Source organism: Triturus cristatus, chromosome 12 (assembly GCF_964204655.1).
Source record: "Triturus cristatus chromosome 12, aTriCri1.1, whole genome shotgun sequence".
In the NCBI taxonomy this organism is placed as follows: domain Eukaryota; kingdom Metazoa; phylum Chordata; class Amphibia; order Caudata; family Salamandridae; genus Triturus; species Triturus cristatus.
Genome location: NC_140595.1, coordinates 61,115,959 through 61,133,447, shown reverse-complemented (window position 1 = coordinate 61,133,447; position 17,489 = coordinate 61,115,959). Strand labels below are relative to the sequence as shown.

At 42.8% G+C, this 17,489-nt stretch overlaps 1 protein-coding gene across 2 annotated transcripts in view; it reads right to left on the bottom strand.

The window, feature by feature from the left end:
• SCAMP4 (secretory carrier membrane protein 4) overlaps nucleotides 1-17,175 on the bottom strand; it is a 72,660-nt gene extending 55,485 nt beyond the window's left edge. Inside the window, exon 1 of one of the 2 annotated variants that reach the window (XM_085639459.1) lies at nucleotides 17,049-17,175. The gene's annotated coding sequence lies outside the window, so the exon portion shown is untranslated. Of the gene's footprint in view, nucleotides 1-16,846 lie in introns of both variants that reach the window. The other variant, XM_085639460.1, reaches the window with a different exon arrangement.
• Nucleotides 17,176-17,489: the final 314 nt, after the last annotated feature.

The window sequence follows — 17,489 nt, the reverse complement described above, 5'->3', positions numbered from 1 at the left end:
AAAGGCGGACTGTTATCGCTTCACAGGCACTTAGGAGAGAAATGCTTTTGACTTTGTTCAGTCCCTGTAATCAAGACATATGCATGCACTGCAAGAATATCAGATGAGTTGGTCTGTCCTAGAATTTACACAAATAACTATTTAAATACCAATATTTTGTTTTATTTCTTTTATAGCGCTACTCATTCCAATGAAGGGTGTCAGAGCGCTTTACATCACACATATCCATTATACATTGACAAAAAATCATATGTGTGTAAATCAATGTACAAGGTATGTTACACAAGGGAGGGAGTCACATGTCCTTCATAGCTCACTTTACTGTATTAGAAGGATTACAATTTATCAACTGCAAGGAATAGAAAGATCTGTGTTAAAAGCAGTGACCCACTTACCCATCTACATAAAGAAATTCTGTCATCTGCATGTTACATGATGTGCTTTGCAGGAGACATATTAACCCTCTACGCTACTTTGATTCAAAACTGGGACTAGACAAAACACGGCTCTCTTCACTAAATACGCTATCCTCCAGAGTTACCGCACCATTATTATTATTCCCTGAGATTTGCTGGGCACACGAAGCTCCATGCAGCAGGTGTCTTAACCCCTTAAGATATTTTAAAATCCAGACTTTGCAAACAATTAAGCAGACCAGATGCACTGCCTCGTTTCTCCTTGTTGCCAATTTGTTTGTGGCAGAGTTTATAAAAAATAAAAAAAATAAAAAGTACGTGGAGGCTCAGATTTTGTGCCTGGGTTGCGTCACTTTTTTGGCACAACCTCTGACGCAAAATTTCATTTGTTAAGTACTGTAATGCGCTCATATGTACTTATGATAGTTCTGCTAAACATATGTGCGAGGTGTTAAGATCTGATGTCACTTCTTGTGATGCCACTTCCTATGAGGTCATGAGTTGTGATGCTACTTCCTGTGATGCGATGTCACACCCTGTGATGTCACGCTCCGTGATGTCATTTGCATGCTGCCTAAATTGTATACCGATTTGTGGTCACTGTAACAAAACTTCTATTACTAAAGTGTGCATGTAAAAGTAGAAAAGGAAAGATTTGGAGCAGGGTGATAAAGGTGAGTCTTCTGGAACCTCTATCTGCCAGCTGTAACAAGCAATTTCCTAATTTCTTTGATGGCAGATGTCCGGTCAGCAAAACCTCAGTTGTCTCCCCAAAGGTCCAGATGAGTAGTGCCTCGTCTACCACCATGCAGCTGAAGGAGGAAAGTCTGAGGAAAGATCGCCCTAGGGCGCACGGCAGACATATCAAGAGGTAATTAAAGAAAGGTACATGCTGGTACTCCCCCCCCCCCCCCCCCCCCCCAGCATGCTGGGGATATTAGATTGGTGGGTACGGACACTGAAGTCCTCCATCTGTCACCGGCATAGACCGACAGCCCAGCAGGCTTTTCATTACCAAACTAGTTTCTCCTGGTGCATAGATCTAAAATTGAGGCAGGATTTCCACCGCTGGTGATGGACTAGTGTGCCTGGCACTCTAGGGGACAGAAAATCCACTTATAAAACTAAATGAATCAGCCTTAAAGACTTTCTCTTGTAGGTTCACAATGAAAAGATTTGACATCTCTGTCTTCAATTAGTAGCGGAATTTAAATACCAGCTGGATGCGTTACATTTTAACCCCCGAAGGTCGTTTCCTTGTTTGCTGACGGAAGACTTTAAATGTAATCTTTTTGAAATATCTATGTTTTGAGCTTGAAAACCTTTTATCATGATAGGAAATATAAGAGTGTGCATAAGCCTTATTCCAGTAAGGGTCAGACATGCAACTAGTGATATAGTAATGACACCGCATTTGTCAACCCGTGAAAGACCAATAGCTGAAGATGAGACCAAACTAGTTTACAACTTAAGTAAATACCCCCAGGCTCCCACACCCAAGTAGCAAGCACTGGCTCTGTCATCCCTGTAAACATGCTCTCCAACCCTGCAAGTTCCTCCTACGCATCTTGAATACGCCACTGTCTTCAGCTCGCCTTAAAAGCAAAAGGAATAAGCCGCAAAAAGTTTGCAAATATACAGAGCGGCTCCCACTTGCTCTTCAAATATGTAGTTTAATCAATACTGGCCTAATAATGATATTTAAAAAAACTCATACCCCTGCAACAGAGTCAACGTTATCCATTTTTTGGCTTTTTTTTATCCCGATACGTGTTCTTCAAACGCATACACCATAGGCCATTCCCAAGTGAATCAGCAACTGGTATTGCTATATTGTGAATATATCCACCCCAAATAACATCCACCCCGAAAGGGGTGAGGAGCGGACTTTGTCAAATAAGTCATACAACCAAGATTGGGCACATATGCACACGATACATCAAATAAAGATATATATATATTTGTATATCAAAGGCATTGATGATCTTTAAAATATCCGGGGTGCCAAATTTTACCGCGCGAGCAAAGCGATCATGCGTCCTCAGGTCGGGTTTCGGTCGGGTATGTGGGGGCTCAAAGCGGGTTCTCCCACCTAAGAAAGACATCTGGAAGAAACTGGCTACCGATGTATTTTATAGCACAATTTGTTCATACACTTGATTAAAAGTGTTAGGTTCGGATCTCACAAAATATTCCAACAACTTCATGGTCTTTTAATCCCCCACATCAACAAGTGTGGAGAAGTCACCCACCCAAATAAATGTTTCAGAAATTGGAGCTCTTCTCAGCAGAATCTCACTCAAAATGTGTAAAAATGAGAAAGTAATACAGGCAGTTGAAAGTACTGGAATTTTGTGTCCGTGATACTTAAGAACTGACTTTTCAGCAAACCTGGTGAAAAATGAGCTGTGAAATGAATTAAATATTTGCCCTGCGGCTCAGCCATTACCAAAGTGTGTATGTGGTGAGCTACATAAAACGATGGAAGCTGTTTCCAAGTGTGTGTGATCCAGGCGGGTATTCCGCTAGAGGTAGCGCCTCTGTGGCGTGTGCGAGTGCATGCATGTGTGGACGGAGCTCAGCTCCATGATCCTCCTCTCGCAGTAGGCTACCTTTCAATCCCATTAACAGCCCATTGAGACGTTTTGGAGATATCCACGGCTAGAATGGGTGTTGGCATTATTCTCCCTTCTTGTTTCCTGGCCCTCATCATCAGCTACTACCAACTCGTCAAGGGAATGAACATGTGCGGCATTCCCCAAGTTCATGGAGTTTGATCCTTGCAATGAGCACTCCAGAACTGAATTCTGGAGCGCCTGTTGCGGGTTTGAAACTCCATGTTTCTGGGCTCGGCTACCTGCTGCACTTCCATACTCTGTGGTTGCCCTCCTCATCAGTTTACTTAAGCGGTCCATTACCTCCCCTAAGACTAGGACACTTGTGTCCATTGGATCTGCATATTTGTTAGTGTCTCAAGCATGGTTAAGAAAGACCTAGGCCCCTTTGTTACTCCTCCTATCTGGCTTAACCCAAAAGCCACAGATTTTCCAGGTGACCCCTGAAAGATAACAAGGTTTACACAATTGCTCTTTAGAGAATCTAAGTTCGCCACCTACGTATACTGGGAAGAGGTCCTCCACTACCCCAATTTGTTTTCTCATGCCAGCAGTGAGGAGCTCTCTTACTGCCATTTAACTGCGATGTTGCCCACGGACCCAGAAGGAGGCACCGGACCCCGCCTTCTTTTGCAGTAAAGCAGCCTGAGAACAACGTCACTCTTGGGAGGGTTCTCTGAGTTTGCTGCTCAACCAGCACCTCCACTAGGAGTTGACTTCAGCAGGATAACTCTGTGGGGGCAAATACTCTCCAGGTGAGAGAGCTTGCACTGCCTTCCACTGCTTGCCCCTCCTTGTAAATAGACCCGGCTGTACAAGGGTGTGAGTGGCTACCATACTGGATCCAACATGTTTCTAGGAGGAGAGCCACCAATGCAGCCCGGCGAGCCAGATTTGGGGCCATTTACTAATTCAACAGAGAGCCCTCCGAGTCATCAATCTGAGCGCATACCACTATTTTAGATACTGTGAGGATGATGGGTCAACCCAGGCGCTGAGCAGAGGTGAGTGTTGGCAGCGTCCACCGACTTATACAACAAAAGAAAGTCACAATTTTCACTTTTCACACCAAATGCAATGCCTTGCATGATTAGCAAACGTATACATTTTAAATCTAATGGAGTATACACATCAAAAACTTTACCTAAACTAATGTTGGTCTCCAAAATGAGAGAACAAATAAGACAGGAAATTTTAGTAAAGTGAAAAAGGCGTTTCCTAAAAATCTGCAAAAGCAATAAATATGTTCCCGGTTTACCTACACCATGAAAAAGTTACAAAGCAAAAGAGGACTGTACATTGGTTGGCCTGTGGTAAAGGAGTACAAAATAAGGGCTGTACTGAGTCTACAGGTAGCTACAGAGTGGAAGGAAGGCTTGCAGAAACGGTGCATACGGCTTGGACAGTATTGAAGAGGGGCATACGGCTGGAACAGTATTTAAGCTACTGAGTGGGAAGAAGGCTTGCAGAAAAGGTGCATACGGCTGGGACAGTATTGAAGAGGTGCAGCCGGCTTGGACAGTATTGAAGAGGTGCATCCGGCTGGGACAGTATTGAAGCTACAGAATGGGAGGAAGGCTTGCAGAAGAGGTGCATACAGCTTGGACAGTATTGAAGAGGTGCATACGGCTGGGACAGTGTCAAAGAGGTGCATATGGCTGGAACAGTAATGAAGCTACTGAGTGGGAGGAAGGCTTGCAGAAGAGGTGCATACGGCTGGAACAGTATTCAAGCTACTGCGTGGGAAGAAGGCTCGCAGAAGAGGTGCATACGGCTGGGACAGTGTTGAAGAGGTGCATCCGGCTGGGACAGTGTTGAAGAGGTGCATCCGGCTGGGACAGTATTGAAGAGGTGCATCCGGGTGGGACAGTATTGCAGAGGTGCGTCGGCTGGGACAGTATTGAAGAGGTGCATCCGGCTGGACAGTATTGAAGCTACAGAGTGGGAGGAAGGCTTGCAGAAAAGGTGCATACAGCTTGGACAGTATTGAAGAGGTGCATATGGCTGGGACAGTGTCAAAGAGGTGCATACGGCTGGAACAGTATTGAAGCTACTGAGTGGGAAGAAGGCTTGCAGAAGAGGTGCATACGGCTGGGACAGTGTCCAAGAGGTGCATACGGCTGGAACAGTATTGAAGCTACGGAGTGGGAGGAAGGCTTGCAGAACAAGTGCATACGGCTGGGGCAGTATTGAAGAGGTGCATACGGCTGGGACAGTGTCCAAGAGGTGCATACGGCTGGAACAGTATTAAAGCTACTGAGTGGGAAGAAGGCTTGCAGAAAAGGTGCACACGGCTGGGACACTATCGAAGAGGGAGGGGTGTACTTAGTATATAGAGAGCACAGAGTTTGTTGTTAGGAAGTACTTTAGTAGGAGCTTGGTAAGTGGAGCTGGAGAAGGGAATAGGGTGAGCAATGAAGAGATATTGCTTGAAGAAAGGAGTCTTTTCCTATCTAACAAAAGGAGGGGGTAGTACTTAACGGAAGAGGAGAAGCATCCGTGGATCTGGAAGCATGCAGGATTTGATTTCTTAGAGCGCTTGAGTTTTGGCATGAGGAGCAGCATTCTCTGGGGAGAAATCTTGCAGGACAAAAACTGACTTAAATGAAATGTATAAATAGAAAACGAGCAGCTACAACTTTCGGCCTATTCAGAGGGCAGCTCAGTGCTAGACAATGACAGCGTCAGCACTTCACGTGCAGCCGTCGCAGCAAAGTGGCACTTGGTGCACTTACAAAGCACCGTAGACACAGTTCCAAGCAGACGCAGACTCACAGAGATGGTTGAAGTAAGTGCCGACTGGATGACTTGTTAAGATTTTACAGGGTTGTCCAACAGAGGATCAGGAGGGGTGGATGTTATGCTAACTATGCCTATTACTTCACAAACGAAGAGCTTCTTAAAAACAAACAATGCTAAACTATCTTCCTGCACAGAGTGCTGACAGAATTTTAGAGAAAAAGGTACACATGAAAAAGAGGTACTTATTGGATTCCTAAAAGCAAGCACTACAGCCTTGCTTGAACACCCCGATGAGAGGAGAATAGGACAAGGTAGCGTGAATCTAAAGATCATCGGAGTTCCGTCAGCGTCCACGCAGAAACAAACTCCAAGCCTATGCAGCCAGAGCCGCAAATAAAGGTTGAATGAAAGGAAGATAGGACAGAGACCTTCAAGAGACACTTTGTGATCCTCAGAGAGGAAAGGTGGTATGACGCCCGCTTGGGCCTTATCAGATAGAGAAAAAAAAAATTCCACCTGACGACTGTACCAGAGAAATCAAGGCTGGACAGGGTTTGGGAGAGAATATTGTGATTTATGGTGTTGGAAGTTGGTCATAGTCCTTACAAAATGAGGGCTCCAACATTGGCATTAACAAGTCTTCTTAGTTAATCCAGACCAAAATGAATTATTAATTATGTATTAAAGCCTGGTTTAAAACCAGCTTGGAGCATGCACAGCAGACTATTTGCTTATTGGTCTCATTGCTGCTGGGATCCATGCCAGATTTTCTGGATATCCACATAAGATATATTTGCATATAGGGAATTTGAATGGAACTCATTCATTCACACTGTCAGCTGTTGTCATGAAACCCCAGCACAGGTGTCACACTGCATCTAAGAAACAAGGGCTTCCCTGTCTGTGATGAAGGGTCTGTTGTTTACTTCATCATCGACCGTGAAACATCCACCGCTAGTTCAGTTATAGCCACAGTTATTTTTAAGTAAGCCATTTAGCTTCTGGAAGTCTTCCCGATGGCTGAAGAGGGGAACACGACAACACAGTGCAACTGAGCCACTACCAAGATGTCTGCAATAAATATTTTAATGGAGATTTGGATGAGATCAGAGTAAATATTATACAAAAAAGTAATTTCCAGATATATTTTAAAAGTTACAGCAAAACAGCATTCATAATTATGAAACATTAATTAGCCAAAAAATCACTGGCCTTAGCAGCATGACCACACTGTAAAATTAAAGAACAATGTCTCCAGGATATAAAAAAAACATTCGTCAAGAAAAGTATAGACGTAGAAGAGTCCTAGAACATACAAGTTTCTTGAAGTTCAGTTCCCTGCATTCGGACTAAAAACAGCGTCCCAACACCTGAAAGATCAAATGAGAGTCTCCAAATTCCACCGGGTACAATAGATCTTTAAATGAATAGCAGCCATTAAGAAAACAAAAAGCCGATCACGGACAAATCAGAGGTTTTAATACTACACATATGACCTAACTTGTCCAAATTTTAAGGCATGTCTGCAATGGTGCCGCATCCTCTGCCCATTACGAGGTTGCGGGCTGAGGGAATGAGTCAAAGATCTGCAGGGCCTCTTCCGAAAGGAAACATTTAACCCTATTTAGCTTTAAGGGTTCGGCCTCCTCATTATACCTTCAATACTATAAGATGCTCATCAGTATTGCTCTGTAGGTGACAAACTTAATTTGTCGGCAGTTTAATGAGGACATGATCTCCCCGACACAATTCAAACTGATTCTATAAAAGTCATGGATGGAAATTTTTGGCCACATAGTGATTCACAACAGGCTACAAATCTGGTCAGACGCTTTCCTTGATTACTAGAAGATGCTCGGTTTTGTCTCGTCCAGATGAATACCACCGATTCATCCACTAGGCACGAAACCTAGACACAACAAGCATTTGCAAAGCCAACAGGTTTTGCCCATGCAATACCAATTGCCTTTGTCAATCTTTTATTTTATACATGTTGCATAACAACAAGAGCTGTTGTAAAGTTAAAAAAAAAAAAAAAAAAAAAAAGACACGTTATGAAGTGGCCAGCACTTTTTTTCCCCTTTAAGGCATGTTGTACAACAGCCCACACCGCTGTGCAATATATGTAAAAACGGGAAGGGGGTAGGGGAGGAATGGATGTTTTTAAATAAAAATGGTTTTAAAAAAAAAAAAAAAAAAAAGGACACAAAAAACTTAGGTATGCTCTTTCGAAATGCATTTAAGCTTACCTGCGCATTGGGTGTGCACTGCAGGACAATAAACATTCTACTTTATGACTGCAATAAAAAAAATCCAAAGTCCTAACAATAAGATTCTATAAAACCTCAGTTTTTACTTCCATGCAACAGTGACTTTCCTAAGACGTCCGGCAGGGGAGTGTATTAATATTCATATTGCAGATAGGCACCAGATTCAGAAAATGCTTTCGGAAACAAGTGTCGCATAAGGGTGTATTTAGACTTCAGTGGCCACTAAGCGGATCCACTATTGTGCACCCCACGCCCAAAATGTTAACTGAATATGGACAAACATTCATGGTTCCTCCTATTGAACACAAAGTAATTTATTTGTGACAAGCTACTTAAATACATAAAATGAGTAGAGCACAGAGTACAACTGAAGATGCAGGAGGTTCCAAACTAGTTACACGTAAAGACGAAGGACCGGTTTTTCAGCTGAGCAGTTAGTTATATTTTAGCTCGAATGGTGTCAGTGCCATGCGAAAAACTGGTCATAAGGTGGCTCATTTTCGCATACCTAAGCTGTGCGATGTCTGTGTGCTTTGCATATGGTTTATGATTACAAACTCCCGACAATCGATCGTAAGCTTTCGGGAGCAGTACTGTGATGCCAAGGCCCTCCCACCTCCAGCAACAACCGTCAGCATCCCTACGAGGAGTGTGTCCTTGTTGATTTTTTTTTATTTATTTAGTGCATTTTTATAAAGCGCGGACATTACCCGAAGGTGTCAGAGCGCTGTACAATAGAACCAGTTACGTTACAAGAGAAAAGTGTTACACAATAGAACATTACAAAGAAAAACAGGAGACTTGAAAGGTAGGGTACACAAACACAATATCCAACACAGCAAGCAAGGGCGAGGAATGTACAAGAAAAAATATATACAAATTAACAATGATGAGCGAACTTCCTAGAGGGGCCTGAGAATGAAAGTATTAGCTTTGAAAGTGTCTTTGGAAAAGAAGAGATTTGAGGTCAGCTTTGAAGATCCGGGTAGAGGAGGTGGCACGGAGCAATGGGGGATGCAAGTTCCAGATTCTCACCGCATTACCTGAGAAGGATTGCGCCATCGATCTTTCCCTTTTGAAGGAGGTGGGTTCAAGCAGAAGCTTTTCCACATTGCGAGAAGGTCGAGAGCCTCCGGACAATTTCAATTTATTCACCAGGTAACGAGGGGAGGATGTGTGCCAGGCTTTGTGTGTGATGCAGGCAGTTTTGTAAATAGATCTTGCCTCGATGGGAAGCCATCGAAGAGAAGACAGGATAGGAGTGATGTGGTCGCTTCGTTTAGACCCTGAAAAAAAGGCAGCTGCTGAATGAAGGATGGATTTGAGAGGGGAGAGGTGGGATTTGGGTAGGCCCGTCAGAAGGGAATTGCAATAATCCAGTATAGAAAGAACCAGCGATTGTACCAAGGTTTTTAGGTCTTTCTCCGGGAAGAACCAACGAATCCCCCACAGAAGGCGCAACTGGTAACGTGCGTTCTTAGCAATAGAGTAGATGTGGGAAATTAGGTTGAGTCTTTTGTCAAGTATGACATCTAGGGATTTAGCGCTGTCGACAATGGTGGGTTTATTGTTAAGTTCAGCTGATCCATCCAAGATTGAACAGGAGGAGGGGAGAGAGAGGTAGAAAGGAGGAGGAATTCAGTTTTGGCGGGATTTACAATGAGTTGGTGAGCTAACATCCAGTTGTGAATAGAGGTGAGAGTAGAGTTGAGTAGTGAGAGATCGTGTACAGAACATACCTTGAGGTAGATTTGAGTGTCATCCGCATAAAGATGGTAATGAATCCCAGATTTACTTAGGAGGTTCCCTAATGGTTCCAGATAGAGATTAAACAAAGTGGGTGCAAGGATAGAGCCTTGAGGGACGCATTGACCTACAGCCAATGGAGACGAAAGACTGTTCGCTATCTTGATCATTTGGGATCTGTCCGAGAAGAAGGAGGCAAACCATTTAAGCACTGTGCCATCCAAGCCCATTCTCTGTTGAAGAGTGTTAAGGAGGGTGTTATGATTAACAGTGTCAAAAGCAGCAGAGTAATGTAAATGATGCTCATGTGAAGTGCTCCAATACATTCAGAAAGAGAACGCACTGTACAAAACTGCCCTCCCCCCCCCCAAAAAAGGGTGTTTAGAGTGCAGGAGAGCAAGGGTGACAGGCTGCGGAATTGGAGACATGCACAATGGCAGCTCTCCTGAAATATCCCAATGTTTCAGTTCCAAGTAGAGTGAGGTACAATCATGATGCTTAAAAGTGCACTCAACCGGCCAAACATAAGCGATTTGTGACTGAAGTGTGCAGCGGGGTTTCTCCTCTCCATTTTACATTGATCCGACATATGAAATGAGTTCCTTTGGATCCGAGCCGGGTTGGAAAAAGCAGGGCCGGACTGGAAACCCAAAACTGTCGTGGCAATTTTGTCAGATCAGCCCCCTGGGCTTTTGTTACTGGGGCCAATATTGCAGCACTGCTGTAAAACCGTCCTCCAGTAACAAAACTGGCCCCCACCGCTGCAGAAGCACCCCTCAACCTACCAGCCTCCCTGGAAAACGCCTGATGGCTGCTACAGCCAGACCAGCCCTGGGAAAAAAACATACTCAGAATATTGAGCTATTAATTTCGTTTCAGAATAATCACACAATGCGAAGAATGCCATTTGGTCTTTAAACCTCCTCAATTGAGTACAGCGATAAAGACATGCGTTTTCTAGTTAGCATTTGGAAAATGAGCCATGCACAATGAGATTCTGAATTCAGAAGTAGCTCATAACAAGGATGGGAGATGGGGTGGGAGGGGTAGAGTGTCGGTAAACACATGCACTCTTAAGGAGTGTGAGATTTAAATAAAAATAAAAAAGTACCTTGGCAAGCAGCGGCCAGTGGAAGGACACTGGACATAGATGCAGAAAATTGTGCTAGGTCCAAGCTCCATGGACGATCGGATGGCAGGAAGAATCTAAGAGAAAGTGGAAGCAGCAGGAGATCCTGACCAACAAGGAGCAAGGAAATGAGATCGACGTGGGAGCCAGCCAATGGTAAGTAATGGTAACTACGGGGCAGGCTCTAAGCCCATTTTTAATTTTTTTTAAATGTACAATATCTTTTGCTGACCGTGCATGCGTGCTGCAGATGAAACACCCATTGATTTGCAGTTACCTGATTGTTGGTTGATCAGTATATAATATCCTTTTTCCACTGGTATATAATCTCATAATTCATATCCCTGTTACCTTCCACCCACAAGCACCTTCTGAGCACTGCGCTGCATTTTCACTATAAAGATCTATGAATGGGTCGTTACATGTAATATAAATGTGTATTTTAACAATCTTTCAAAATTGTTTAGAACTTTGGAAGGAGGAATTATTCATAGATCAGTCTTGGACTGGTTGCAACATTTGACAGAAGTTGGATTTTTGAAAATTAACAGATTGCATTGAGATAAATCATGCAGTAGCATGACTTCTTAAAATGTTTTCTTTTGAAATAATTATTTGGATGAATACCCGTTTTCTATTACATAAATTCACCCAGTTTGTACCATCAAGTAGCACTAGTTTGTATTATCCTGAACATATCAAGACACGATTCAAAGTAAAAAACATGGTTTTCAGTTGGATGAAAATAAAACAAAATAACAGCATAGCTCGGGTGACTCAAAGAGTAGAGTGGAGGAATATTCCAAAACAAGAATATACTAATATCCCATATACTTAAAGAACAAATATTGATTTCAACTAAGAAAGCAAAATTTAAGAATCATAAATTAAAGCAAAATAGCAGGTGATAGTCCATTATTCAACTCATAGTTTGCATGTTTTATCTTTTATGAGCCAACCACTCCGCCATTATCAACCCAAGAACATTTACACAATGGCACCCTTCCGGACACTTACAAACATTTTCAAGTAATGCTACAAATTAAGTTGTTATCCTGTAACTAAAGCTATTATTCCATTTATTAAGATTTATATTTTTTGTTAAAACCACAGCTGAAATTTCTGGAACAAAAAAAAAAGACGGAATCCTACCAATTGGAACACATGGAGCAAATCTCATCTCCGCAGTCCTCAATATTACCAGCAGATCTTTTTTTCAAATCGGTTTACATTTTGTCAAAAAGAGCATACATCTGCGTATAAATAATACCTTTAAAGTCACAACTACAGTCCACCGAAACAAGAACAAACCACCCAACGATGGTCACATTAGCAACTGTCTTCATCAATGAGTAGGGGGATACTGCCAGTTTATGTCTTAATTTACTGCAAACTTGACATGTGTCCACCACTTGTCGCCTTGGCTTTCGGGCATACGATGCCAACGTTACGTCCGGTTCATGTAGTCTTGTTCGGTATATATGCTTTGTGTGAGGCGGTGATGTACAAGATGTATGTACACAGGAAAGTAGTAGGGACCGTGGCCAAAGGCTGTTTACAATCAGGCCGTGTGTGACCTAACGAGGCCTCGGTGAATTAGGCAGGCCCGTCATCAATTCCCAGGTCAACGTCGCCAGTATTTGGACCCTAGACATAACTCTCATGCAACAAGTCTTTTGTTTTTGTTGTATAGTTATGCCCTTGTTTCTGCTTTGGCCTATTTCAACAACTCGCTCTGCATTACCACCAAGCTTTGACTCCGGCCTCCTGCCGCACATGCACCGCTTTTGACTTCACTCGTAATTTCCTCTTCAAGACTGCTTCTTACCGATCAATATCTGCCTCTAAGCCGGACTGAAACCAGCTCGTTAGGCTTTCTCCTGCTTTGAAAGGCAAGCAGCTTCCGGACTACAGGAGGGAATAGTTTGCCCTGCAGTATGCAGAGGAACACATTCTCAGAAGACAAGAGCAGCATTGACCCAAACGGAGCGCAACACTTACGACGGCATGGAGACGTGCACGAGGCTCCCCTCTGGCCTGCCAAATATAGATCATTTGTTTGTTTTCCAAGTTGTACGGAAGCACATTGCACTGATTTGTGGCCTGCTGCGAATAATTTATTTTCCAGCCTAACTGCTTGTGTAAGTGATTTCCAAACATGGTCCTAGCAGGAGTATTAGAGATGTTGCTGTAAGATTGGTCCCCACATGACACTTTTTTTTAACTTTCCTTTTCCAAGACCACAATCACGTACACACTGGACTACAAACCAAAAGCAGAGTCCGCCAACTGCTGAAAGATAGGATGGCAATCAGAGAGGCCGTCTCCTTAAGGTTCCTATAATGTCCTACACCAATAAGATATTTGGAAGGAACACCTCTAAGCCTGCCCAATTTCCGACCATATGCGATACTCTGAGTACTCTTGACTCGTGGGTGAGAGGCTGTAGAAATAACACAACACTTCCCTATATTTGTACAATGATGACACTCAACTGTGTAATATCAACTTCAGTAGCCGTGTGTCATCGGCAGTCAGAATTTATTGACCAGGTACGTTATTACAGCTCAAGAGAAGACAATTCTTAGTAACGAATACAACTACCCTCCATATCGGAAAAAAAAGCTACCAGAACAAACAACCTTCAGGCAAATGTTTGGCAAATTCTGTGAGGGAGGCTGTGTCACTCAGCATTTATCTGCAAGTACCAAACACATGAATAAGCACCCAGCAAAATGAACTACTGGATAACACGAATTTCCTCTTTCTTGATCAGCTTCCCAAAATCAATCCGCGTCTCCAGTGAAGCACATGGAAAATGGGGGTCAGACTCATTCCGGGCACTAATTGGTCTTGGCTCACTGTGGCTACGATACAGGAATTCCAGTGGATTTCACAGGACTCAGAAGCTTGTTTCAACCGTATATGCCAGGACTGTTGAACGCCTCCCTTTTATTTACTTGGTAAGCAAACTGGCACAATGCAACCAAACATGCACAACTCAAAGCATTACAAACCACTATATTACAGTGGCTCTCCCAAAAATCTTATCATACTTCTTTTCCACAAGAGCAGTGGAACACCCCTCCCCCCGCAACCGGCATCAGATCAGCTATGGAGGTCATTCCCACAACCGTAGCTTTGCATTTACTCTACAAATTAAAATATAATTCCCCGCTAAGCATTTTTCTAGATTATTTTTATTGTAATTATGGGCTACATTCAGTCTAGCATTTTTCCGTATATGCCTTGCGAGTGTCTCTCACATTTTTCTACAGCAAAGACGATCTCAGTCATTTAACGTCGCTATCAGCCGTGCCGTACATCCTCACACAACGTTTCTTCCCATCAGCAAAGTGGGCGTTCAAACGAGTACCATTTGACTTAAAATAGGAAACAGATTTATTTACATCTTACTTTAAGACAAAATAAATAATTAATTCACCAGAACATAATTACGAGTAATTTAAACTATCACTTAGGGAAACTTACAAAATGTGTCTAAGAGATCCTACTCTATCTGGGGAACAAAGAGAGGAAATGCGGAAACAGTAGGCTATGTATCCATGAGACCGCAAGAGCAAGACTCTTTTAAACATCAATGAAGGTTATTTGCTTGCGCTTCTTTAAACTGAGACAAATAATCTTTCCATATTTTAGCTCGTCACCCGAAAGCTTGTAAGAAATGCAGTCCCTTGAGATTAATTTAGATACAAATTGTGAGACAAGACCAACCATGTTGAAAATAATCTGCCATTTTGTCAAAATATTTACTGCATTCCGCTGAATCAGTCTTGCGTAGCCGAGTCTGGGTATAACAAAGTCCATGGAAAGATGCGTTCATTAGTCAGACATTAGGTAAAGGAAGCTTTTACTTTCAAGACCAGATCCATATGCCACTTATTTCCAGCTGGTCGTCACCTGAAATCCCTCTATCTGGGGATTCATTTATTTAAAACAGATCTGCTTGTTGATGCCACATACAGTAAATTAGATTAGTAAATTCCTCTGCAGAAACAGGCCTCTAGGCTGTTTAAGATGGACTCGCAAGCTAACCCAATCTACACAGGCCAGGAACCAGTTTGAGGCAACTCCCTAATAAATGACACCCTGCATAATGATGACTGCCTGATGGGATTTTTTGTTTACTTTTGTCAGTATTCACTAGTATTCTTTGGCTGATCTTTAGCAAGATGCAGGCTTCATTCTGTCAACATTTTATAACTGCTGTTTTCACATTCATTTAATCATACATTAGCATTTTAGTGCGTGCACAAAGTGCAGTGGTTTAAGATTTATTCAAAAATCATAGTGATTCAAGACGCTAAAGATGCAAACCACTCTTGCAGACTTCAGGATAAGAACTATTTTAAGATCTGACAAAAATATTTACAAAGATGCTGCACGAACAGCAAGTTAATTTTGGTCAGCGGTTGAATTAAATTTTAAGCAACTTAATGTGGGACTTGAATATATATATATATATATATCATCCAAGCACACGCACACTCTCTGCACTTCCACCTCGGCGAACAGAGAGAGAGAGATAAGTCTGGCAGGTAAGATGTTTTTATTTTCTCCCTCTGCGAAGCGTTTCGAGCACGCTGTGCCCTTGATCACACACACACACATATATATATACACACACATATATATATATATTCATTCCAAAATTTGTCTGCTTGGATGGCACAACAGTCCAGATAAAAAATTCAGTCAGTGTGCAAGGATTCGTGTTTGGTTCTCAATGCAAGAGAAGGTGGAACAGTGCCCCTCCTTTCCCTTTCTGTGTAAACCTGTGGCGCAGTTTTGAGCTACATGGAAGTCAACATGCTTGGATCAATAACTTGGAGTTGCCCACAGGTTTGCACAGGACCCAAAAATAAACTCTGCCTAAATACAAAGAGAATTCAACTAGATATACCTACAACAGGCATGGTTAGTGGTCTTTACGATATAATTGTATTTTTGTTAAAAAAATAAAAATAAGTGTGTCTACCTTCGAATGAATTTCCAATTCTACGTGGCAGTGTCATCCTTTGAATGGTAGGTTAAATACTTTTTAAAAAAAAATTATTTAGGTATGTTTATATTTGGGAGTCGGGGGTGGGGGGGGGGGGGTGTCTTACAGCTCGATCTGCACTAAAACGACCTGTCATCCTAACATAACAGATAAAAAGAATACCACTAAAATGTTCGCCTGTCACTTCTACAACATTTCTAAAATTAAAGTAGTCGCATGCGATTTATACTAATATACAACTAGTGTGCAACTGTTATATGAATCTTTAAGTGAGAATTTGTAATAATTCAACTAGTTTACAATAATTATGGATTTACTATTATTCAATCGATATTAGCGTTGCTGATAAAATGTTGCAGTCCTCAAATAAAACAGGTTTTCAAAAAAGATACGTGGGTTGCTTTCGTTTATGAAAAATCGACACACAGTAGTAGTTTTTTGTACAACGATGGACTTCACACCTTTCATCAAATGCGTGTCACCCAAACGACTACATAGTTTCCGGAGTCAAGAACACACTGCCATGCATCAGTGAATATTGAAACAGCGGAGCTAAACACACTGCACCGATATCACGCCTAAAACCACAACTTTGCATAACAACGCACGGAAAGGAATGTAACCACACACTATACGTTACCCACTTGTGTTTACAGTATTCTACAGTTTATGCACAACTGAAGCAATAAAAAATGTAAAGAAATGTTCAGCCTGGCAATATAAATTAAGCACAAAATACATTAAATTCATCAACGTTGATACAGTTGGGCACAGTGAATGTGTCTACAGCAAAACACACTGCCGCTCTGCAAACGTAATTTAGTTTATCATCCTACACTAAATTCAGAGACTATAAACGGACAGGTACAGAGTACATTCATTTTAAAAGGTTACCATGGCATTACAATGAGTGTCTGTGTAGCTGTCCTACGTGTTGCTTTCCCGGCTCTGCAGCCGCCCCCGCCCAGGGACATGCTTTTCTGCAGCGGTTTAGGCTGGAACTGGGACCCCTTGCCAACCCCGCTCGGTGCCAGCCATGCACGGCCGCGCCCCTCCCTGCAATCACCACGGCCCCCGGGTAGCCTCCCCCCTTCCCTTCTCCCTTACCTCCTGCCCCTCCGGTACCACCGCAGCTCCCAGGCCTTAGCAACGCAGCCTAGCTGTGCGCCTCTCCCCGCCGCCGGGCTTGCCGGGAGTTGTGGTTCACGAGTCGGAGGGTGTTCCCAGTTTCTGCCCGCGCTCGGACTACATATCCCATGGTGCCATGCAACGGGTGGCAGACGAGCCTGCAGGCAGCGTGCGCGTGCTGGGGGATCACCACGTGACGCGGGAACGCTAGACTGGCGGGTGATTCAAGTCGTCACTGGGCTTTTCTTTTGAAAATGGACCGGCAGCTTTCAGACGATGGAAGGGTTCCTTGCTCGTACTGAAACATGACTGCCTATATCCGCCGAACTATTGTTTTATTTCACATGTCAAGTCAGCAGCTGCTTGGTTTATTGATGATTTAGTAAAATCCTCAACAGTTCTAAAATATTTTTTCCAGGA